The sequence below is a fragment of the Genypterus blacodes genome, unplaced genomic scaffold, assembly GCF_046128005.1.
Source record: "Genypterus blacodes isolate CSIRO-AG114 ecotype Tasmania unplaced genomic scaffold, CSIRO-AGI_Gbla_v1 ptg000067l_1, whole genome shotgun sequence".
NCBI lineage: Eukaryota > Metazoa > Chordata > Actinopteri > Ophidiiformes > Ophidiidae > Genypterus > Genypterus blacodes.
In genome coordinates, this window is record NW_027466879.1 from 3,846,284 (window position 1) to 3,872,940 (window position 26,657).

The following is a 26,657-nucleotide window of genomic DNA, read 5'->3' on the forward strand; positions in this document are numbered from 1 at the left end:
GGACACAATCCATGCAATTAAAAAGAAATGAGCAAATAAAATCAATGCAGATCGCTTACACTGTGGTGACAAAAGACTCAACAGGGGACAACACAGGCCTAAATCTTAATTAGCAAGAATATTGATGCTGTGGCACAATGGGCACTCCAATATAAGAACATAGTAAAAGCAAACACATTCAAAAGCATTATCAAAGGCACAGCAAGTATTTTACTTTCATCCAGAATTAAACAGGAACAATACAGGAAGCTAACGTGTTGAAGCTTAACCTTCTGTACAACAATGTGTTCTTCCTGACTGATGGAGGGAGGTGCTAGTATTTTTGGCACCCACTCCTGACTGCTTTGTGTATAAATAGCAGCCAGAAAAGATAGGAAATGGAAAATCCAACTATGTCTGCAGAGAGCGTTTCAGTAGTAGATGTAAGAGTGTTTCAGTTGTAAATGTAAGAGTGTTTCAGGAGTAAATGTAAGGGAGTTTCAGTGGTAAATGTAAGGGAGTCTCAGTTGTAAATGGAAGGGAGTTTCAGTAGTAAATGTAAGGGAGTTTCAGTAGTAGATGTAAGGGAGTTTCAGTAGTAAATGTAAGGGAGTTTCAGTAGTAGATGTAAGGGAGTTTCAGTTGTAAATGTAAGGGAGTTTCAGTAGTAGATGTAAGGGAGTTTCAGTTGTAAATGTAAGGGAGTTTCAGCTGTAAATGTAAGGGAGTTTCAGCTGTAAATGTAAGGGAGTTTTCAGGAGTATGTAAGAGCGTAGTGTGTCAGTAGTGAGTATAAGAGGTCTCCATATTTAAGTCCCACACTGTACTACTACTGCATTTATTTAATATGATTTTATTTCCCTATGCACTTAAACGTTGCTGCGATTCCTTTTCATGGAGATATACCGCACTTTGCTTTGAAATCTGAGCTGCGATTGAACACAATCTTGCTTTTTTATATCCTCCCATGACCCCGCATAGCAAAGACAAGTATAGTGAATGCTAGATAGATTAATGGATGTATAGTTAATACCATATGTATTGTAAATGTATACCATTTGATATTTATATGTTACATATGTTGAGTGACTGCTTTTCCTGCATTCTTTCCCAGAGAGTCGAACTAGTGGGAGTGAAATCCCAATGCGTTTGAAAATGTGCGATTCTTTACTGGTGATTTTGTGGCGTGTCTGATTCTAGAGGGGATCAATCAAGCTGTTCTTCCTCCATTCTCCACTTTCAATATATCTAACAAAGCACTTTCAGACAGAAAGGGCCTGTAAAGATAATCCCTCTTTACAAGAGCTGGGCTGAATTCACCAGTGGTTTTCGCATTTCCACAATTCTGTAATTAGTTTTAGTCTCTCAGGTAAATCCTCTGTGCCAAGACCTTCAGTCAAAGTGCAGCAAGTCCGAAGTGAGGAGTTCTGAGAGAATCAGAAGTCTATGTTTTAGTATGCTATATACTGCAGTGGAGCTTTCAAAGTGCACTGATGTTTCTGTCAGCTAACATGTGCCATGCAGTGTGTAAAGTCCTCCCAGGTGACTCCTGTGTCGTCCTCCTGGGAGACCCCCCAAGCCATTCCAGGCCTGCTGAGAGAGGGTGTCCTGGCTTTGCCCCAGGGTCTCCTCCCAGGTGATCGTGCTTGGTACACCACCAAAGAGAAAGGCCTGAGGTAATCCCAGGTGCCCAAACCACCTCAGCTGCTTCACTTCAGTCCTTGACTCTCAGGACTTTCTGGATTGCTGAATTCCTCAACGTAAGAGAAGTCATATAAAGAAAAATAGCTTTTTATAACAAATTCCAGAGTATATGACAGTTCCCATCCTATACACATTAGACTGTAGCATAGCATAGCAGCGCTGTATTGTAGGATATGCACAAAGGTTGTATGTGTCGTTTCCACAACAACAGAGCTGGGTGAAACCGTTTTAGAGGGACGTAATATATTAAAATGTGCTATAGTTATTCATCATTCATGTTGTTTAAATAATTACAGCATGGATTTATTTGTCTTATTCAGTAGGAACATGTAAAATAAGTTACTGGTGAATTGAGGCTTTTCAGATGAGCACAGTAGATGTGTGTGCCTTTGTGTCCCTGTCCTGGATTCCTCCTACAGTCCAATGACAGGAAGGTCACAAAAACCACAGCCTCTAAATTCCCAGTAGAGGTGGATATGTTTGTGTCTCTTCAGTGTTGCTTCAGGGTCCAAAAGTTAGTTTATTTGAAGTAATCAGAGCTGCTACTCAACATTTGTTATCTGTAAACTTATGATGCATAATTATTACTATAATTACTGAAACGTATTTAATTGTTTGTGATTTACAATGAAATAGACTCCAACCTTATGATTTATACTATGTCTGTATTACTGCACTTAGCATTAACACTAAGTGCAATAAGTGCTAAATGATCTTAATTTAAAATTGAATTGTTGTTCAATTATTATTAATGTTCTCTGGTCCTGTTAAAGGTTTATTTATCCTATAAATGCTCTGCAGTGGCCGCAGGGGAACAAGCCAATATTTCTTCACACATACATAATACGTAATGTAAATGTAAATGTAAATGTTAAGACGAACTACAAAGTGACTTATACTGTATTTACACAGCCAATTGAACTAAGCCTGTCTCGTCCCTGTTGAAGGCAAATATACAGTATGACCACAACAGATGACACCTTTACATTTTGCAGTGGCACATGCATTATTATCTCTGGTCTTACTTTGACCTGACTCACATATTGTTTCACAGTCACATCATTTGCAGCCAAACAAATTTCAGATTTCTGCCCTATGCCTTTGCATGCACAGAAAAAACATGTTTACCTTTTCACTGGTATACTCATTTGACAGCAGTTTCACGAAACTAGACCAGAAAACAAGTAGGAGAGGTTGTGGTCAGCTGAATAAATTGCACATTCCAAAATAATATCTTAAATAATCCCTCATTGATTCCAAGGCCAGAGTGGACGTAAATGATTAAGCCTTTTGATGCAAAGTACACAGCTGTGAGACAAAATTGTGTGTTATACAAATGAACCTCTCAAAAATGAAGTGAAGGAGTTAGTAAATGATTAACTAAGCTCTCTGTCGGGTAATGAAGTGCAAAGAGGTGATTTCACTGGCCAATACCAAGATGTCTGATGCAATCAAGCTCAAAATACTCACATTCATCTCCTTTTCATTTTTCATTTCTCATTCTCAGAACATCTCGCATATACACCTCATATACAAAAACAAATACCGATCTATTTGCGAGTCTCTCTTCATTAGATTCCGCACTCTTAGCTTGTTCAATAAGTCTATAGAAACACTGTGAATAGAAAAATAGGAAAAAAGGAGGGTTCACTAGAGTTTATTCTTGTTTTGAAAGCTACACGATGTGAAGCAGGTTGCCCTCAGCATTAATGCCGCATTGATGTTGAACCCAAAACAACAACACAGTTCCCTCAAGGCCATGTCTGTAAGCGTCATGTGCCTATGTGTAACGGCTTTAGTCTGGTGGATTAGGCTGCAGTATCATGTGTGTATCTCTCTAAAGCCCAGAAAGCTTGTTTGTACCAACTCTGCTCATTTGTACACAAACGTACAACACCATCTTGTTTCCCTGATATGGAAAACTGAAAGGACGGCGCACGACTGGCTAAACAGTCCCTTGTCAATTTTTTGAAAGAGACACTATTCCCCGTCTTGGCCGTTGCTCGTTTGTGGGACGGACGCTCTTATTTTCTTCTGTGTTTTGTGTAACATCAAAGACTACAAATAGGAATGAGACAGCTGGAGGGATATAGAGGAGGAGAATCAGTCCTCAGCCTGTTATTTACCAAGGGATTCCTGTCTAGATTCAGAGAAGGTGAAGGCACACCGGATGAAATGTTAAACACGTCCAAAGACACTGATGAATGCCAACATTGCTTACCGAGCAGAGTGAGAGAAAAAAAAATTGCAATCAATATGTGACAGACCATCGCACCACTTTATTGCATATTCAGAAGCTGCATGGCATTATACAGGGAGGATTGCTTGACGTGGATTAATTGGTTTTGCTGTTTCGCGGTTTGGCTGTTTGCGGTTTTGTTGTACTCCGAAGACCAACAGCACCGATGCACAACGCCGGAACAACACTTTCACTGAACTGCTCAATTGAAGTCACAACAGGCTTTTTCCATTTACAGTCACTGGATAAGTACGTACCTACGGTGGCCGAGAACCGCCACCGCTGCAAATAAAAGAAGCGCTGCAAAAATAAAAAGCTGGTGCAAAAATAAAAAAGGCGATGCAAATAAAAGAAAGTCTGCAAAAAAGAAACGCTACTGCAAATAAAAGAAAGTCTGCAAAAATAAAAAAGTCGGTGCAAAAATAAAAACGGTGATGCAAATAAAAAAGCCACAACGGAAGTGGGTTACCGGGGACTGTTTTTGCCGATGCACCTGTGTGAGTAGAAGACGACGCCGACGCACCTGTGTGAGGAGAAGAAGACGGCGACGACGACGACGAGAAGAAACTACGAGTAGGAAAACGAACTAGAAAGTAAGTGAACATGATAGTGTTTAATGTCGCTACGTGTACTTTTTAATGTGTTATTTGGTTAGGCCAGGTAACCCCAGGTTTGAAGGTGAACTGGAGAATGCCGGTGTATTGTTAGCTTCGGCTAACACGGGGAGACCACTAACCAGATGTCAGTTTGACATCATAGCTGGAGTTTGAGTTATTGGATGACATCGTTTTGTTAGCGTGATGCCATCACACTCATTTATTTAAGTAGCTTCAGATTCAAACAGCTTCAGCAGCATTGGAGACACACTTTCTGGACCAACATCTGACTGTGACTCTGTGAGTGAGCTCGTTTTGTGGTGACTATCTACAGTGAAGACAGCTTATTACTGTCGTTGTTGTTGTTTGTATCATTAATAATCATGCTAACAATAATCTAAGGCGTGGGTAACAGAAGTTATGTGGATGAATGTGAAGTTTAAGCTGTGTGGGGTGGCCAGGGACCTTTGAGAAAGAACCATGACCATAATGTCAGATTGAATCCTAAACTTGACTGTTTTTGCTTTGTCATTTACCAGGTCATGTTTTGTCCATTCTGTGGGGTGAACCTTCCATCCGTCCTGGTATATTGTGGCTCATGCTGTAGAAATGTCAGGTTCCTAAGGAGTCTTCAAGATGAAGGTACATTTCTTTCTGACAGTTAATGAGGTTCTTAAACATGATGGATTGCTATGCTTTTTCAGAGAATATACTGTCTGTTAGTCATGAATATACCACTTCATATGGTGAAATCCATAACAGAGGCATGTGGAATACAATGAATTTGAAGACATGAAAAATTAAGAAAGTTTCTTAGTCTAGTAGGCTACTGATCCCTGTAAAAAAATCCTATGCAACAATTTTGAGTGTTTTGCACTATGCTACTTTTATATAAAGACATTTTCAATTAATTAACTTTAACGAGTGCATTGAATAGCTTGATTCCTCAATAACTAATCACTAACTACCATGTCACCCACACATGATAATCTTAACAATCTCATTTATTCACCTCTGTAAAAATTGAAAATGTTCATTATGCAGTTCATCATTTAGCCTCTAATATAGTGTCCTCCGTCCTACCCCTCAGGTCCTGAAGCTAGTACTCCAGTGGATGAACTTATCCAAAAATATTTCACAGAGGGCCATAGTTATGAAATAATAGTGGACTTACTGAAAACCAAACACAACACATCAGTCAGTTTTCGCAATCTACAAAAAAGACTAAAACATGCAAGCCTGACCAGAAGGATCAACTACACTCCAATTGCTACTGTGCAGGCAGCTATTTCCGAGGAGCTAAAGGGATCAGGCCAGCTTTTAGGGTATAGAGCGATGTTGCAGATTCTGAAACGGAAACACTCTCTTGTCGTCAGACAAGACGATGCACCTAATGGCAGAGCTGGATCCATGTGGAACAGAGAATCGCTGCAGACGTAGATTTGTTCGAAGGGCATATCATTCAATGGGACCAAACGAAACCTGGCACGTTGATGGGTATAATAAATTAAAACCTTTTGGAATTGGCATAAGTGGCTGCATTGATGGCTTCTCCAGAAAAATTATGTGGCTGAATTGTGGAAAGACGAACAACGACCCTTCAGTAATTGCTCAAAACTACATCAACTGTGTAGTTGAGCATGGAGTTTTTCCAAAGCGGCTCCGCACAGATTGCGGCACTGAAAATGGAATAATGGCCGCCATTCAATGTACCATGAGATCAGAGCATGCAGACGAGTTTGCAGGAGCTTAAAGCCACATGTATGGCACTTCAACATCCAACCAGCGGATTGAAAGCTGGTTCCGGAAACAAAGGTTTCTGTCACTTTTAATTCATTTATGTTTTACTTGACCCTGGATTATTGTATTTGCTGTATGCATTTATATTATTTCTCAGTTTAATGTATATTGCTGTGCTTTTTAAAGGAAAGGGTATATTGTAGTGAAATCTCCAAAAGGCATGAGTCAGTAGTAAGTGGACTTGTACATTAATCTAAACCTCTTGAAGAACGATGACCTGGATGAATTTGTGTTTTCTATCTAGGAGCCAATTTTGGATGGATCTGTTCAGTGACTTGAGGGAGAGGCATCTCTTCAATGGCAGCCCTGCAAACACAAAGTTCACCTCCTGGAGTCACCTTATTTATTATTAATTACGTAAAAACTGAAATAATGTGGTGCTCTAAAATGTGGGTACTTAACTGCACTTGAAAATATTTTGTAACATTTTGATTATAAAATTTAAGATTCACAATAAAGTTTTCCCTCATGTGCAATGCTTTCTCTAATATTTGATACTTAGTTTAACCTAAGATCATTGCTTGTCTTTGGGTCTCTGCATCCTTGTCCTGTAAGAAACTCTGGAGATAATTGTAATGACCATGAAAGTGAAACTTAATTGATGTGTTGCTCAGTGTGAACACTTTCCTGTACTTGCTCCTAGCAATTGTGGTTTCCCAGCATCTGCCCAAACCCTGAACCACATCACCAGCATCATGCCAGTGCCAGCAACTCCTGCTGGGGATGAGCATGAAACTCTTTTTGGAGAACTGCAACGACAGAGTGGTGTAAGAGCTCCTTTGCAGTGGGAATCAGCTGTAGAGAACTACATCACCCTGAAAAACATGGCTGGTCTGTAAAAATTTTAGGGACATATTTGTGTTGTGACAACACCAAAACAAACTTCTTTTTATGTGTCGTATTTGCTGCTGCTGTATATTGCTGCTGTCATTTTCTTCTCTCCCCTGTCATTTGGCAGAGGCTTTTGTCCAAAGCAACGTACAAATGTCTGTAATAAAGTTGTCTATGCCTGAAAAAATCTTAAAAAAAAAAAAAAAGAACAGTCTGTAGTTTTTTTATTTATTTTTTATTTAAAGAAACAAGCTGAAGCTGCAAGCACATTCCTGATATCAAATACAATAAAAATGTGCGGTCTTGACAACAGTCTAAAAATGAAATGTTTAATATAATGTACACAAACATGGATCTCTAGGTCAGAGCGTGACACATTCTTTTAAGTAGTTTAAGCCTTGATTGTGTGACAATATTTTCAGACAAGGCTAAGTGTGAACGATAGACTATGTTTCGGAGCTACAATTACCAGAGCTGCTGAATCAGTGCTTGACTCTCCATCTGCAGGTTCCCATATCTGGAAGTAAAAAACAATATATCAGTGAGCACTTCAAATTTGATTGACAGAACTAGAGCTGAACAAATTTGAACATAAATATTGAAGTTTGTAAAATATGTGTAGGCCAGGACACTGCAACATTTACTGTAATTTAAAATGCTATTTTGGCACGTTTCATCAGAAACATGGCTTCTATGTAAAATCTAGAAACATTTTCATTTTCAGACAGAACTTACAATATAATCAATGTAAGACACAACAAATGTGGCACTCACCAATGTATCAGCTGCACTGAATTCTGCAGAGCTTGGACTCATGATGATCACCTCTGAATCCGACAAAGTCGTTTCGGAGGCTGCTGGTGTCCACAAAAAGGACAATTCATTATGATCTGCAAAAAACAAACAAAAAAAACAAGTATCATTAGGTTGCTTTGGATTTAAATTGCATGAACATTTTAGCCGTCAGTTCAATACCTCAATCTGACATTATGGTCATGGTATTTTCACAAAAGTCCCTGGCCACCTCACACAGCTTAAACTTCACATTCATCCAAATAACTATTGTTACCCACGCCTTAGATTATTGTTAGCATGACTATTAATGATACAAGCAACAACAACAACGATAGTAATAAGCTGTAGCCGTCAGTTGCTTCCACTCTCGTTAGTGGTCTCCCCGTGTTAGCCGAAGCTAACAATACACCGGCATTCTCCAGTTCAACTTCAAACCTGGGGTTACCTGGCCTAACCAAATAACACATTAAAAAGTACACGTAGCGACATTAAACACTATCATGTTCACTTACTTTCTAGTTCGTTTTCCTATTCGTAGTTTCTTCTCGTCGTCGTCGCCGTCTTCTTCTCCTCACACAGGTGCGTCGGCGTCGTCTTCTACTCACACAGGTGCATCGGCAAAAACAGTCCCCGGTAACCCTCTTCCGTTGTGGCTTTTTTATTTGCATCACCGTTTTTATTTTTGCACCGACTTTTTTATTTTTGCAGACTTTCTTTTATTTGCAGTAGCGTTTCTTTTTTGCAGACTTTCTTTTATTTGCATCGCCTTTTTTATTTTTGCACCAGCTTTTTATTTTTGCACACCAGCTTTTTTATTTTTGCAGCGCTTCTTTTATTTGCAGCGGTGGCGGTTCTCGGCCACCGTACGTACCTGCTGTGACATCACAAAAAGTCAACCTGCCTGAAAATTCTAATTTTCCAAATTTCTTGTCTTGCTGAATTCCTTCCAAACACCACCATTAAATTTAATACACAGTTCTTTTCAGGAGAGTTCCAGTAATTCATCAACTTCTTGTGCAATAAAGGCACACGTTAAAGGCTACCTGTGGGTGTTTTTGAACTTTGTTGTTGATTTGCATTGAATCCAAAATGATCTGTGTCATTGTAGCCTTTTGTAGCCGCCTCATGCAGAGGGGAGCAGAAGTCCAGCGCTGTGCAACCTTCTTCCTCTCTCTCTCTCTCCCTGCTCATGTTGGCTGTGAGGTATGAGGGCTACTTGCTTGATCTACTGTAAATCCTGAGCGTGGAAACAAATATGTAGGTAAGTCATCAACCACAGCATGAGAATTGATTAAGATGATTTTCATTGATTATTCTCTTGATTTAAACTTCAATCTTGGATCTGATTTTGCACACACTCCTGATTTTACTGGGACTCCTTGTAGCAGTTGCAGCATTCTTCATCTAAGATATCGAACTGTATAGAAGAGAATTTAGATTACTGTTGTATGATCTTGATGATGATGATGATGAATCAAATGATATTATTAGCATAGATTAAGTTGTTTTTTAATTATTATTACCACCTAAAACATGTGAGATTGAAGTTTGACCAGTTTGCTGTAGCTTAATGTTACTCACATCTGCAGCACCCTGTTAACAAGCCTAAATTGTTGTTGTTTTTACCTCACACACACTTACAACAATGTGCCAAAATGGGACATTGGTGCTCTTTAATGGGAGGAAGGCTCAATGAATGCAGCGTTATCAAGGTGCTTATTTAGCTGTTTAGACTGTGTAGTTACTGTTCAAGCTCCAGAGGAAGAGTGAACACGTCCAGGGACAGAGCACACAGCCTCGTCTTTAAAAAGAACTGTTCTTAAACGTTCCAAATGTCATTGCTGTTGTTGTCAGTGGTGAAAGGTTCAATAGGCAGCGTGCAGAGCTTGAGACGAGAGCCAGGAGGAAATATCAGAAGAAGAAAAGGAGAAAGAGACAGGGTTCACCTTGGGGGCCGAGTACAAAGAACAGCGAATCACTGCATCTTCAGCTCTGATGCATTTGTGTCCCGAACAGTCTACCTTGTATCGAGTACACTGAGGTCTTTAGTCCAGAAATATGATGCAGTGCAGTGTTTGTGTATAAATATCCCACTAGCTGTTGTTTTAATTGCAGGGTGCAGCATAATGAGTGGATTTTGACAGAATATTTGGGGATTTTTTTGAAAGATATACTTAATACACCTAGTTTCTTGATCAGCTTGATTGACGCCTCAGTCTTGGAGGGTTTCTGTAAATATGCTTTAATTTACTCACCTTCTGGATTTGAAGACTCTTTAATGAGATATCCTATCACACGGATAAAGGCTCTTGAACATTAAACAGCAGGTGTTAGAATTTGTTAAATAGCAAGCAGGCAGTGACTGATTTTTCCTGTTTCACGTAACAAAGAACAAGTGAAGCCACTCTGATGCAACACACTGAAAGGTCTGTGGCATTTTCAAACTTCTCCAGTAAGGACTCAAATGCCCTAGATGAGCGAGACAGATTGACGAAAAATAAGCAAGGCAGCGGCTCTGCCACGGCACGATGGAAGTACGACCCCCCCCATCCCTTCTTACACAGGATAACAAGAAGTTTGGCAGAGAGTAATAAAAATGGAATTATCCCTGAAGTTCCACTGATGCTCTGACATCCTGGTGGGTATGATTTATATTTCATATATTTCAATAACAACAGCATTTTACAGTATCCACAACAGATCTGCAAGCTATGAAATGCATTTTGAAGTTTCCTTCGGGGAGGGATGGAGTATTAAGTTACACACGTGTTATAATTGCAAATTCACCTGAAATTCACAGTAAAGACATATGAAGGAGCTGTAGGCAACTGAAGCAACCAGGTTTACTTCCAGCGCACATTGATGCGTTTTGACCTCCCTGGATGGTGTAAGAACTCATTTTACTGAAGTGAATTTTGTTGTCTCCTGCATGCCTGGAGGTATTATGACAGCTCAGTGTGCGATCGGAGCTAAGAAGCATATTTTCATCACCCAGAATCCCTCCTATGCAGAGTACTTCACATTTTATAACCTGTGAGACACAAAGTGGATTTCACCAGAGTGCACCGCTAAGAAAATGTTGCAAACAGAGGCAAAGGCTTTGGCTGCCGCTGATACAGATGCCTATCTGGTTAATAGCCAGCATGGTCAGCAAAGTAGGCTGAAGAATAAGCCTCTCTGCAACAAGCCCTGCTGGCTGCATGGCAGTACGAGTGAGACATGATCTCAGCCATCAGCCAGATGGAGTGCAAGAGAGGGAACATACTCAAAATGCAGGGCAACACAGGGGAAACAGAAAAGGATATCTAACAGACAACACACGGAAAATAGAACACGCTAGACATAGAGGAGGGAAGCATTAATGCACATGGTACAAAAGGGCAGAGAACTAAAATACAAGCGTAGGCTACTGGTAAAAGGGAACACATATACGGGAGCTGAAGTAGGATCAGGGAGTGTGGAGATAACTAAAAACTACTCACACTGAGGAAACCGACAGCAAACACACAACTACAAACCAGCGCAACACACTGTAACAAAAAACACATGGGCAGAAAGCAGACTTACAAACACGAGGAGCACAGAGGGACATGGACGAGGTACAGGGAACAAAACAGGAGGAATCAGGAATGAAGCTGGAGCAAAAGGCGGGAGACAACCAGGGGCGAAGATAGAATTGTTGTCATAACTGCACCAGAGTTTCCTCCATTGAGCCTCGGATTCATTTAAATCAATTATTTTAGATAAAGAAAATGGTGGGGCAATTATGGGATAACGAGAGCTGTATAGCAACCGCGGTAAGAGAGCTTTGACTTTTTATTGTGGCACCGTAAAAGGTTTGCAGATCGAAAACAACGGCTGAATATAAAAATAGAATAAGAGAGATATATTGCCACAGTTTGGGTGATGTTATCTCTTTAGAGTGCATTATCAGCTCATATCAGAATCATGCATCCGTATTGAGTTCCATCCCTACTGGACAGCAAATCACTGTAAGTATAGCATGTGCTGAATATGGTCAAATAAAAGAGGAAGCTTCGGGATGTGTTATATTGGTGTTTGTCTGAAACATATTTCGGATAACATACGAGTTCATGGACGCTGAAGTTAATTAGACTTCACATTTATGACAAAACATGACCACATCACCACACTAACTGTATAAATAATAAATAAAATGATTCATTTTGCTTTAATGAGGTGTCATGTAATTGGCAGGTGGTGTCACATCTCATAAGGGACAACACCTGGCCTGAAGGCGGTAAAAGCATCTTCATCACTCTGACAGATAGGTGACATCAGCGACACAGTGAGAGCAGGAGGGACACGGAACGAGCCTCCAGTCATCACGTTAGCATATAAATGTAATCCCTGCAAGACAGAGCACAATTTTAGATACAGGCCCGTCTGATGAGACAAATTGGTTAAAGGTTTCTGTCTCTCCCTCTCCTTCTCCCCCAACATCTTGTTTTGGTTCATAGTTCCTTCACAATCATATCTAATGCATACTTAATTTGGTTCTTCTTGTTGTTATTCTATTTTCCTCTCTGCTGACTTGTGTTCTTCTTGCGAGAAAATTTCGTTGTATTTTCTTCTCCAGGGTTGTTTCTTTCATTATGGCTTGTTTGTTTCTTATCAGATGACATGTATCATCTGCACCATCTGTTTCTGCTCTGACTCCTCTCTCAGCCATCACCACCACTGAAGTCCTGTCACTCCACACAGTGTAGTGAAGTCATGGGTAGGAAATATTAGGTCAGAGCGACTGTTAAGTGTTGACACAAAGACAGACCTGTTGTTCACATCTTGAAAAGGATGAAAAATTATCTTTGACCGGCACTAGAAAGTTCATTGGAATTCTTATGGAAAATCAATACAAATTAATATCTGAAGGGTTGAAACTCATATTTGATGACATAATATTACATTATTACATTACATTACGAGCATTTGGCAGACGCTTTTATCCAAAGCGACTTACATTACATTACCACCCTACGCAGAGGGGGGAGCAATTGAGGGTTCGGTGCCTTGCTCAGGGGCACCTCGGCAGGGGCTCGAACCGGCAACACTCCGGTTCCCAAGCGGAAGCACTACCCACTGAGCCACTGCCTCCCTAATATATGATCGTTATATTTTCGTAAACAGCCCCTTCATCCCTTTTGTAATCAAAATATTATATTAATGTGACAACAAATTAATCCAGCATCGTTTCACTTGATATTTGCCTGTACATATTGTACTACACAAAGTAATTATTTTCATAAATTATTTTAATTAGAAAGCATTTCTTCATCTGTTATTGCCACCTACTGTGTTTTCAGACACTCAAATAAACAACCAGCTGTTATATCTTTATCTACATCTATTTCCACTTGTTCAGCTCAGCTGCACAGCCCCCACACTGCACAAAGGCCCTTGGCTCAAACCTTGACGGGGTCATATGGAGTTTGCATGTTCTGTGTCTGAATGGGTTTATTGTGGGCGCTTTATTTTTTCCTCCCACAGTCCAAAGACAAGCAGGTTAGGTCCATTGGAAACTCTAAATTGCCTGTAGGTGTGAATGTGTGAGAATGACTCTATCTGTGTGTGTTAGTCCCATGATAGCCTGGCGAGGGTATACAATGAATCCTGGGAGAGGCTCCAGCTCCCAACCGCCCTGCATAGAGTGGCTATAGAAAATAGACGGATGGATGGATTCTTCGATTTCAATTCATGAGGTACATTCCACCCTCTGTCTTTATCTCGCTCTCTCTATATATGTCTTTCCTAACCAGGTCCTTATGTTGTGCACCTCTGAGAGTAGTAGTAGGCAGGCAGTGTTGCCTGATTAAAACTGCATGACTCACTCTGGAAAGTGTAAAAAAAACTGTTTTGAGAAGAAAGCCAACTTACACCCTGCTGTACTGTCTGCTGCTCTAGACACACACTCACGTACTGTCAATACCATGTATTTACTGAGTTAAATAAGAACCTTACTGTGATAAATGTTATTTGCTGTTTTCCCCAATAAGACATGTGTGCTGAGCATGTATTGTTGATAAAGCCAACATAACCATTTTGAGTAACAAAATAACTATGAACCCCTTAATGTATTTATTTACATACATTGCATGTTATAATGGAGTAAAATATCCACACAGCTTCCACTATAAGACTTTTTATAATTCTGTGTTAAAGTGAGAAGTCTCAGTCTCAACAGAAAAGCTTCATATTACTGTTAAGAAAGAGAGAAGCATTCTCTTCTGGAGGGAATGCATCATTGGCATAACGTTATCTGCACTTTTAAATGAAAAGATGGCACTGCTATGAAATGGTAATGACCCATCCTTCTCTGACAAAAATAGAAAGCAACTGTTGCCACAGAGATAATACATTAATTGAAAAGAGACAGCAGAGGCTGCTCGGCACAGTGGCAGTAAGGATTCAATTGTGCATACAGAACATTCACATGTACTGGGCATACATGTACAGGCTGATGCTGATAGGAGTTGTATTGACGCGTGGTTGTGCGCCTGCTGTGTGACACTTGTGTAAAATCATTGAGTTATATCACCTTAAAATACAAAGCAAGTAACTCCCCCGGGGATTCTTTCATTCTTTCAGCTGTCTGTAGGCCACATAGGCAGATCATTCAAACTTTGTCTGCAGCTTTGGCAGGCTTTTGCTGAGCCATTTTTAGAACTGAGACATAATTCCATGTCTGTGGTCATGGTAACCTACAGGCATTGCTGGGAGAAGGCAGTACTAATTTTGATCTTTTTTGGTGTATTTTTTGTGTTATCAGGGAAAAGACACAAGTTTTCTCTAAGATACATGCTAGGAACGACACAAAACCTGGATTCACTATGTAGCTGCAGTCTAATTGGAAGCAAGAAATGCATGCTGGGAAGTATGCTGCTAAGCTAATGATTGTAAACAAACTTTCAATCAAAGGTCCAATTAGATCTGAACCCATAATTATGTACACAACTTGGTTTCTGAATGTTTTGCAGCTTTACTGGACAATTAAAATTGATAATTACAAATCTAGTTAGAAGTCCATGCAGTACTCCTCAGGGCTCATCATGCGAATACTGTGAATCTTGTGCTTCCTGTTCTTCATTTATTCCACTTTATACAAGAAAATCATAACCAGTGAAGAGAGACGGACAGACAGACAGACAGACAGAATCTATATGTGGTTGCTACAAGTGCTGCGTCAAGTGTACCACCATGCAGCAGTGCTTCAGGCTTTCTATTAGCCTTGCTGGCAGGACATTCCTAAGGTCAGATCTCTTACAAGCCTTACGCCGCATTAATTATTGAAACCTCATTTTTACTTACTACTCTTTGTGCCGCTGTAAGTAAAGAGGAAAATCGTCCTCCGCTGTTATGCAGTGTAATTACAAATCACTTAGCTAATACAGTACCGCATTATTTACTCCACTTTCTGCCTTTGGCCCTCCTTTGTCTTAAGAGAAAGTAAATAATTCAATGTTACAAGCACGTGTCGGAAAAAATGACACAATGATGTATAGCAATTAACCTCACACACACATTGGTATCAAGAAGAGTCGTCAGTGCAAATAGGCTCATACCTAATAAACGGAACATATTGATCTCGCCATCATTTTCTGCATTAGTTAATCTGTACTGTACATTAAATCAATGCTGCAGTGATTGAGTCCCGGTAGAGAATTCTCTGTGACCCTCAGTGGTCTCTCTCTCTCTCTCTCTCTCGCTCTCTCTCTCACTCTCTCTCTCTCTCTCTCTCTCTCTCTCTCTCTCTCACTCACCCTCTCTCTCTCTTATTTCTAAATGAGGACAATATGTGTATTTTCCACTAATTCTTCCCTGTTTATTGATTATATTATTATAAAACCCCCCCATCCGCTTTTTATATCGAGTATTTTCAACGCCAGGGTCTTCTCTGCATCTGGTGCCCAGGCAGGCTTCTGAGTTCAGCCAGACATTCCACTCGCAGCCTCCACTACACTTTAAGAAAAAAAAAATCAAATACTGCTCTCCTTAAACAAGAGAAAAGGTGATACTCTGCCCTCAGGTAGACTGGACAGAGCCAGCATTTGCTGCAGGGTAACAATTGTGTAGTAGTTTGTATGTACGGGGCCGTCCATCGGGAAAGATGTTTCAGTGCAGAAGGGTTTGGGGCTGCGGGTCTGGACTCAAATCAAGAACCTCTACATCTTTAAAATGCCTCATTGCCAGACTCTAATGACACGCTCCATCTGTCAAAAGTGCATTGTTATTTAGGAGGTGTGTTTGGTAGTCTGTCCAGAGACACAGTCATGAGGACAGAGTTTCTGTAATGTATCAACAAATTGAGAGCCTGTCCTGCTGAACAATGGTGCCAAATATTGTTTATAAATATACTTTTTTCTTCAGACTCTCAGCTTACTGTCTCTTTGGCATCGTTGTTTGATTGGCAGCATAAGCCAACGGGCGGGATGGTGTTTCCTGTATGTTAAAGAGGAAAAGCTGTGGTGTCACAAGCCACTGCTCCAAAAGGAGGAAAAGGTTGGCATATGATTAATATTCCTCCATCAGCCTAATTGTTCATTATTCTCGGTGTATATTGTGACGCCAAAGAAATCGATACATTTATACGCGGGAAACATGAGGAGTGCAAGGCCGGGGTATCTTATCTTCATGTAGAATGAAAGATGAACAAGATTAAAACATGAATCAGATTAAATATTCAATGTAGAAATCAATGCTAATGTTTATTCGCTCCTCTTTAAGAGGACTATGATACTAATGGAGTGTATCTCAGGCGAGTCAACACGGTCGCCAGCCGTCCGCAACAAGCCATGGTTTATACATTGATTTAATTCATTTATTTCAATTCAGCTTTTAACACCTTTCTGATCCACACATTAAAAAAAAAAGTGTGTGTGTCTCTGTGTTTGTGTTTGTGTGTGTGTGTGGGTGTGTGGACGTGTTTTTATCTCTGACTCATTTTTAATCCGCACTGAGGGAATAAAAATACATTTCCAGTTCTTTAATAAGTATGCTGATATGGCCCTGCTTGATCCTTTGTAAGTGTAAGGAGCAGCTCTCTGATCTGGAAGGATGGTGTAAATCAAGCTTGTTGTAGGTTAATGATGACAAAACAAAGGAGCTTCACATAGAACTTGACTCAGCTTTGAACGTCAATGGCCAGCCTCTGGAGACCGTCAGCACTTTTAAATATTTAGAACTTTTATTGACTAATGGCAAACTGACTTTCACAGAAAATGTTGATTTTGTCTGTAAGAAACCCGTTCGATCGATTTGATACTCTTGAATGTAGATTGTTTATGTGCACAGTCAAAGAGCAACAATGACATTTTAAAACTGACGAATAAGATAAATAAACCTCATGAAACTCTATAGTAACATTTGAGAATTTTCTTATTTACGTGTGGAAGCACCTTAAGTGATAATGTAGGATAAGTGTTTCTGTCACTCAAACAATAATGTTGGATTTGCAGTTCAAAGTCTCTTTAGCATTTCACTTGAATTGAAGCATTTCCTTCCCTTTATCTCTGTTATGAGTTTGGTCACATGGTGCAAAGGTAGCGGGTGAGATGCTAAATGTGCCTCCTGTTAAGGTCACAGAAAGAGGAAACTACTGTGACAACAAGGCAGATGCATGTCTTGTTTTTCACTTGTTCCTTTGTCCAATCAAATAAAATGAGCTAATGAACTTGATGTTGTAGCAAATTAAATTATGTTGAGGTTAAACGGGAAACAATGAGCTGAGCTTTTTGTGTTTAGTTGTGTTCCAAGATCCAGATTTGAGTGCAGTGAAACAACACTGATATGCTCATGATGGCTCTTTTAAATGGAGCCTTGATATGTTTTTTGGAAATGTTTTTCTAAATTACACATTAGCTGGTTGAAAATTGGTATCACAGAATCTCAGAATTGTCGTTAACGCTCACTGAACTTTTATACTACAAACCCACAACTCAACACTGCTCCACGATGTATTATTACTATTAGGCTGAGTGTTTTTTTTATTCTCTCTCGCCTCATTAAGGTAACTGTGATTAATAGATCAGAGATTGCTCTGGAATACGAACAATCCCATGGAAGATCACAGTCTCACATGTGTAATGGGAAAGTTTACATATGTAACCCTTATTAAGAAAAAGGACATAGCAATTATCAGGAAGCCTGAGGCAAAATGCATCAGTTGTCAAGGTTACTGAGAGGTTCCCTTTCCTCAACTGTTTTTGTTCTTCGCATGGGAATTGGCTGTATGACTGGCAAAGACATAAGGGTTTTAAAGAACTTTAATAAAATTTCTGACTGAATGTTTGCTTTGAAAAGCTGACTTCACTTATATAAGTAAATGTTCAAGGCAGGGGATGTTAAAATGATTTTCCATTCAATTAATCCTTGAGAAGGGAATATATTTTTGAGGTTTTCATCAGATCACTTTGCAATCAGGTGGGAATTACTGATTCATCATCCCCGGACACCCGAACTTGCCCTGTATCTGCTTATAAAGGTGTTTTCATGGTGTGTATACAGGAAATAAGCACACCCATCAGTAACCTGCATGCTGTGTATTCTGGGACAGCTTTGGTTTTGGGAAATGGCCTGAAATATTCACATTCATACCCCCAATAACAAATACCAATACCATGACAACAAACAAAGACAAATTAATACTTATTAATCAATATTAATGAATGTGACTTGCTCTGTAGCTCTTGTGCAGATGTAATGGCTGTGATTAACCTAGAACATAATAACTGCTCAGACACAGTGTGTGATTGTGATACAACATAATACTACTATCCCTGTGAGCACTTGATGACAGATAATTGGACACCAGAGCTTGTAGAGCCCAAACTGTATGGAAACAGTTCATCGGCTCCATCTGTTATACTTCTGATGGCTACTGACCAAAGGCCAGGCAATGATGTATTCATCCCTGTCTCACCCTCAACCCCACACACAGCCGTAATGAGTGTGTATTCCTCTGAGCTCTCTCTTGTCTCGTTCTCCCCTCCTCTCTCTCCCTCTCTCTCTCTTATACAAACACACACACACACACACACACATACAGATACAGATACACACTGAAACAAAGCTGGGCTAAATGTGGCTCTCCATCACTTCTGCCACCACACAGGTCCCAGGTTTCCAGTGCTGGCACAGTGTCCACCCCTAGAGCCCAGGAAGAAGTCCTCTCAGAATCAACAATGTCAACAGAATGCCATTCCTAGCTTCCACTCTTTCCCAATATTTACTTTAGAAAAAGTATAAATGTTATGTCAGCATACTTACAACAAATAGAAGGTAAAGAATGGCATGATTGTTTGACTGAGAAGAACAATTCATTCTGATTAGAATATACAGTAATACGCAGCAGTCGTTTGTTTCCCCAAGACAGCTCAATGTTTTGAAGTCAGCAGAGGCGTCTGTGATGTCATGCTTGATGCATTGTGCAGCTCCATATGGAATGTGCTTTGTAACATGCATAAATGATTGCATTCTGAATTAGAACATATATATTGTCTTGTTATCAGTAGCATTGCTTAGAAAGTTAAAATTCACAGAAAAACAAGTCCATTAAGTTTGTCAATAATCCTGGGCCAATTTCAGAGAATGAAGAATAAAACCATTAATGCTTTCAGTATCCACAAGCCCTGTTAAAATAGTAAAGTGCAAGTTCCTTACAGCATCTGAGAAACGTCGCTGATCTCCACTGATATAGACAAGTCAATACAATTCTTCTGATGTTTACTTTTATAGTAGATTTAAAGTTATTTGAGATTTAATATGTTCATTCAAATATGGAATCAAGGATTGTTCGAAAATCAGTACAGCAAGTAATATGGGTTCTAATGTGGAATAAATCTGTTACGGCTGGAAATGTCTGAACCAGAAGCTGACAATTTACATTTAAACTTTGCAGCCACTGTTTGATTTGATGTGCAAACTCATCAGTGTGGAGCATCAAGTGGTGACGGTCCAGTAACTTTGACAAATTACTGCTGTGCTGTCAGTGGAGAAGAAGAAAGAAAACAAAGTCTGTCTTTCACAAAAAAAAACGAACTTCCAAATGATCTTTGATAGTAAATATTGTACACCTACCAGCGATTGGCTTACATGCCTCGAGCTGCACAGCATCTTGCATAGGCCAGGTTGTTTACAAGTATAACCTATATACAGTATACTGCTTATATCCCTAAGCTCAAGTATGATATTATGACAGCAGGGATAATAACTGTAATTATGTATTATGCATGTTTTCAGAACATCTTTATATAAATAAAGGTTGACAAATTTTAGGTTGACAACTTTCCTATCGCAATTCATTTGAAAGGTGTAAAAAGAAATATTAATTATTGGATATATTAAACTCCATAAAAGCACAGGAAAACTGAGATAATTGGCTGATATAATTATTTTTTCAATACAGATATGATGCAACACTGTGCTGAACATTCACTCATAAACTCATTAAACTTGCACATGATAATTTGTATCTATTTACTGGTTTTAAAAAAGCATTGTTTGCAAGTATTGATGCAAAAATAGTACAGTTAACCTAGGACATGCTGATCTATGTGAGCCATGGTGGTACTACAAGTTTTATAGTGCTTTTCTTGCTTTCATGATTTGGACATTGAAGCAACCTTGTATACCACAATACACACACCCTGACTCCTGCCATGAACGTCCTTTCACCAAACCTTTCCCCCAGTGTGCTGTTTACACTCTGACCTGATCTTAAATTAGTTTCCGTTCAGCCACTCACTGTTACTCTGAATCCCAGTGTGAAGGTCGCATTCTCTACTGTCGCATTCTTCCTCTCTGAAGCTCAGCACTTTCAAATTTCTTCATTTTATGTTATACATGCTGTCATCTGTTCTGCATTCTTTAGCATATTGCCTCAGTTCTGTGTGAGATTCTTTGATCCTTTCTTGATCTGGGAGGTGATACATTCATCTCTGTCGCAATGTATTTCTATTCACAAAGCTATTTCAAAAACCCAGTCTGCATTTGTTTCTGACTCACCACTTCAACTGAAGTGTTAGAATATCAACCACTGTGAAACATATATAGGTTTCTGAAATGTAAAGTGTTTTTCCAGGTCAACTGTAAATAAGTTTATTTCATTACTAATGGCTGCTGGTTACAAAATTTTAATAGCCCCGAATGTTAAATGTATTGGAAGTGTTTGGTAGTATTAAGAAAGATAAATACCTATACATTGAAGAATAATAATTTCTATTGGACACATTGCAGTATTGAATCATTTGTAATCTATAAGAAATTGTTACTTCTCTATAAAATATTGGTAATAGTGTTTTGTTTTCTTTCACCAAAAGCAAAGACATCAGCCAAATGAAGCTTGGAAGTTTCTATTTACATGGTGGTCCTACAAAACTCATCAGAGCTCACACTCTGAGCGCTGCAGCCTGACTCTCATTTAAAATCCATTACTTTGTTAACATTCTTTAACACGTTTTAACAGTTCCGTGGTTAAATCTCCTGAAAAATAATTGGAAGTCACACTCCATGTCCTCGATAGAAGCCCCTTGGCTAAATGACAAGCAAAGGTATCACTGGTGGAGCAATTCAGCAGGCTACCAAGTCTCTGCTGGCAATGATGCACACACTCCTTCATAATGGAGACGCACTATTGAGAGTTAATTGCTCCTTGAAAGACACTGGGCAACCTTTTTTAGGCAGATGAGCAGAATTGCAGATATGTATGCGACAATATGTAATTTCAAACCACAGAATGATGTTTTTGTAGCGAATCTTGCTTTTATACAAGAGCATGGATTGATAGTGTTTGCATCTGCTTATATACAAATCGTTCTATACAAAATCTGATGGTATAAAACCTTGTATTTAATGTTTTGCTTATTAAAATCAGGATCAAAAACAACACTGGTGGTACCATTTCTGCTCATCCAAGTACACAATTCCAACAATTTGTTTTTATCTTCCTTGAACAAAAATTATTTTCTGCTTCAGTGCAAATGATCAGGGAAGTAATTATTCCCCATTAGCAATACTAGATATGACTGGTTTCTTGAGTTAGTGTAAGAAATGTAATTTCAGCTTGCATACTGTGTTTTATGAGGCTGTTATCTTGTAAATCTCCTGCAGGCATACAAATATCTACAAAAGTATAATGTTGACATAGTTTATTCATTAGGCAAAGGAAAACGACTTCACACTCTATTTATATTTACTTACTTACTGCATAAACATGTTAGCCTCTCATGATTTACGCTTAAGTTAAATATTGAAACAGTTGACCACCACAGCAGTAAGAAGCCAGAGGCAATCACACCAGGACTGGTAGTATGGCAACAACACTGACAGCTTAATGTGAGCAGAAACGAATTAGGGTGTATTTATCTTAAAATGTTTATAATTAAAGAAAAGTCAAATTCAAGGATGTATTTGATGTTTATGTTGGTTTGTTCACATGTTGAAAGTGTTTGATTGTTGCATATTACATTTATGTTGATGATGTCATAATTTGGTATTCAAAACCAAAGAAACAAAACGAAGAAGGAATTATTTGTATTTATTGAATTATTTGTAAGTTAATTTGAATGTAACGGACTGATATCTGTTACTGTGAGTTTCCGGAGGGAGGGGGAGGCGAAAGTATCGGCACGGATATAGTAGAAGAAGAGAACGCAGGTGGACGAAGCAGGTGTAGAAGAAGAAGGAGGAGCTAAGCAAGCTAGCAACGAGCTAAGCTCCTCCATAAAGGTGTAACGGAGCTAATGTGAGACAAACTTTACAACTAAGATGTCTCGAGTCTGTATCGGTAAGAGAGTCTGAGAACGATGGAGCGGAGTTTGGCAACCCACGGAGCTGTGGAGGCTAATGGAGGTCTACCTGCTAATGAGGGAAGCTGCTAATTGACCGCAGATGGCTAAGTTCTTCTCTGTCCCGGCGTGGAGGACCCAGAGAGCAGAACTTTATTGGATGACGTGAGTTGCAATATTTTTTATTTCAAGGAAGGTCTTTGGTTTATCTATTTACCTGCCCAGCATCTAATTGCACCAGTGTTGTTAAGTGAAGTATTGGCCTGCGTGTGGCGTTGTTAATGACTTTTGGGAAAACGTTAATAAGTGAAAGGTCTTATGGTGTTGGTTCATAAAGCACGCTGATCAAATAATCCAATTTAACAGATTTATTAAAATGTAGAGTGGAATAAGGTGTGTGTGTGTGTGTGTGTGTGTGTGTGTGTGTGTGTGTGTGTGTGTGTGTGTGTGTGTGTGTGTGTGTGTACATGTACATGGCAGTGTAACTATCGTATCAGTCTAGTAGTGTTGCTCAGTGTTATGTAGTATTTCATACAAATATAGATATGCACCTTTTTGACCAAGTTGTCTCTGGAAAGGAGATTCTGGGTCCCTCATCAGGAGGTTGAGTCCACATGGGTAGACACAGTATGTAAGGCCCTAGAACTCAGACGCTGAGAAGGAGTGAAACAAGTAAAAATAACTTCTTAGAATATAAAACTCAATCATTACATTATATTAAACCACTGAACCAGGCAAAAAATAGTTTGAGTTTTATGTGTAGGAAAATAGTTCAGAGTTGAGCGGTTGGCTTTGCAGAGTCGTATTAATGAATATAAATGAGATCAAAGGTGGGGAGAAAAAGCAAACAACATGCTGAGTTAATTGGCGTCATGAGGAAGAAATAATATAGGAAAATACACGTTAGACATACTCTTAAGGGTAATGGGTGTCGGGCCTGTAAAGGTGATATGAGCTTGTCGTCTCCACCAGGCGTATGTTTGCAGTTGCAAGGGGAACTTTAGACTGAAGCAGAACTGCACAAGATTGATTTGTTAATTTTTAAATATCTGCAAAGGCAATTGAGGAAAACCGAAAGAGTTGCAAAACTCTGAGACCTGAAGATGGGAGCTGTATGTCAGCTCATCAATCCTCCAAACTCTCCTCAAGCCACCCCTGTGTGAGAATCTCTCTTTATAGCCACACAACAGTATTTCACAACTGGAATTGAGTAATAAGAATATAGACACCATTTTCGCTATCATCATCATGATCTAGCACAATTTTCCGCTTGGCTTAGCAGGTTAGTGTCCCTGCTTTTTTACATTTTGTACTAAACCCCTCAGGTATTTCTTTGATATTTGAGAATGGGACAGTCTTTGTCTTTATTTGAGGCGGGCAAACTTAACACCAGCTTTCAGGTGTTCCCTACTAAATAAATAATGCATATTTTGACACGAAGCATGTTTGCTTTTCCAGTCATAACAGAGATGTTCACTGAGGGAGGAAACACATTTGTCTATATATCACAATTACAAAGATTTGTTATGCTTATGTCGACAATACTGACGTGCAGGCAGATCCTGGTTATGGTTATAGTACCTGGAAAAGCTTTACTTGTTGGGTGCAGCCTGTATTTAGCACATAGTTGTGAGATTTCCTGATACCAATAATGTTACTTCAGAGGTTCTCAATGTTATTCCGGCAGTCCAGACTTGTGAACAGCCCGTATTTTTGTACCAACCTCTGTAAAGCCTATTGTAAAAAAGCCAAGTTACGTACAATGACTGTACTCACTTACTAGTCCAACCTGAGTCACTGCTGTCGGGATATGTTGACGGAAATTACAATCAAGTGGATTTGAAGCAAACATTAGTATTTGTTCCACTTCTAATCAATCAACAACATTTCTTTCTGTTATGGTACAGTAGTTTTTATTTTTTAAATATTCTTTTTATTAGCACTTAAAGTACAGGCGTCACTGAGGATGCTGGCAAATCTGTTGATGGCTTTAACAAAAGCTTCTAGAAATGAAAGTCCAAAAATCAATCTGATTGACATCTGAATCTGAGATCCGGCACACAGATGCCACACATCACACGCATGGCTACACAAACATACATACAGTAAACGCACAAGTGGACACAGACACTCAACAGCTAAGATGCCTCTTTTCTAATCTCCTCTCTCTTCCCTCACTCTCCCTGCTGCAGAGGCAGGTTGACCTCCTTTTCCCAGCTTTTTGAAGGAAAGAAATAATGCATAACAACAAAGTAAATCTGTATAGAAATGTTTTACTTATCTTCATACAAGAGTTTTCCATGCACAATATTGAAGAAAAATCTATATTGTGTATAAATGGAGCACCACTTTTGTTGGTTCACTCAAACGATATTTAAGGATGCTAAACATCTTGCTCTCCTTTCATGGTTAGTAGAGGAGTAACATCTGTCAAAGCAGACGTTGCTCTTTATTGGCTGAAACAGCTGATAAAAGCTTTTCATTTAAATGTAAATCAGAAGAGTAACAAATCCATTTGAGTCATTTAGAAGAGGCATGCTTCTCTCTGTCTCTCTCACCATATCTTCAATGCTTCTTCCCAGTCACCATGTTTTGACTTCTGCTCATTTTGGCTGAGTAGATAGCAGCGTCCAAAAGCGTCAGTGGCAAGATTACAGCTGGATGCTGGTGGACAAGGATCCAAATACGCCGATTCACGAAGCAAATGTGAAGTTCATTTTGTAATATGCATCTCCTTGGTTGGAGACCGGTCTGTTATTAATCAGTTGTGCTCCCACACTTCCGGCCCTTGAAAATGTAAATCAATCTGAAATTCATTAGTGTGCACTGCTGCACATCTCAATATGATTTCCTCTCATTCAGCTTCCTGAGTGGAATATTTGCCATGTTTTTAAAAGGAAAGCATTATCTGCTGGCACTGACGGTGCACAGTGTGGGCGTAAGCAGTCTACTTTAATTTTCACCCCTTACTTTGCGTGTTTGTCCTAATCATTTTTCCTGGTATGCCACTGATGAGCCAGACGAGAACACATTGGAAACCACGAGTGGAAACAATGGTTATTTGCAAATTACATTAGATAAATTTTCTCCGCATCAAAACAAGACAAAAATTGTAATGATTATCAATACGCACGGTTCTGTGTGGAAGAGAACAGCTTCAGGCTCTTAGCCCCACTGCTTTAAAGTTCCCCATGCAAGGGACAACTTTAAAAGAACACAAACAACTTTTTATACTAGTATAATAATACAAATGTGAAACAAGTTATGCTGGGATAAAGTCACTCCTCTGTTTATTTAAATCCTAAATCAGTCTAAATATTAGGGAAGCAGATCCAGGAAATCTAATAAAATATCATCTGTGTCTCTAAAACAAAATCCCTCTTATGATGTGATATAAAGTCGATCTGGTTGTTGGTTGATCAATATGTACAACGTGTGATTATACTGTTTCCTTTAGCTGCCAGCCCTCGACACACAAATCTGCGCATGAACACACACGCCCACACCCACAGATGTAAGTGAGCACATTTATCCATTCAAATTCCCAGCCTAGCCCCTATAAAGAGCACCCTGAAGGTAGATGGAAAGCATGTTTTCCTTTGGTGCCGTTAATGGGGTTATTGATCATTCTGGCATCTGCGACATTTCTATAAACCAAATGAAGGCCCTGTTGAACGTGTGCCGTGTCAGAGCAGGAATGCATTTAGATTACTTCATTCCACAGAAACCTCCTTGGAGATACGAATCTTCTTCTCCACTCACTGTGCCGCTTATAGGATGGAAGGTTTTGAAGAAAAGCCTTTTCTGAAAGTTCTGATTTATCTTTTTTTTCTTCTCCTCCCTTTGTTTGGCCTCCTTGGAACTGTGCTCTACATCATGCTGCCATTAAAAATAAAAGGTTTTTAATGAGAC

At 39.4% G+C, this 26,657-nt stretch overlaps 2 long non-coding RNA genes across 3 annotated transcripts; one reads left to right on the forward strand and one right to left on the reverse strand.

Annotated features, from left to right (window-relative positions):
- The first annotated feature begins 4,366 nt into the window (after positions 1-4,366).
- On the forward strand, positions 4,367-7,206 carry LOC143004442 (uncharacterized). Of its 2 annotated transcripts, XR_012963964.1 has the most exons (4): positions 4,367-4,515; positions 5,058-5,160; positions 6,563-6,707; positions 6,962-7,206. It is a non-coding gene; the product is annotated as an uncharacterized LOC143004442 (long non-coding RNA). The 2 variants fall into 2 exon arrangements; XR_012963963.1 differs by lacking the exon at positions 6,962-7,206 and having other exon boundaries at positions 6,563-6,794.
- A 203-nt stretch (positions 7,207-7,409) lies between these two features.
- Positions 7,410-8,716, reverse strand: LOC143004443 (uncharacterized). Its single transcript, XR_012963965.1, has 3 exons — positions 8,457-8,716; positions 7,924-8,039; positions 7,410-7,666 (listed from the first exon to the last, which is right to left on the reverse strand). It is a non-coding gene; the product is annotated as an uncharacterized LOC143004443 (long non-coding RNA).
- Between the last annotated feature and the right edge of the window lie 17,941 nt (positions 8,717-26,657).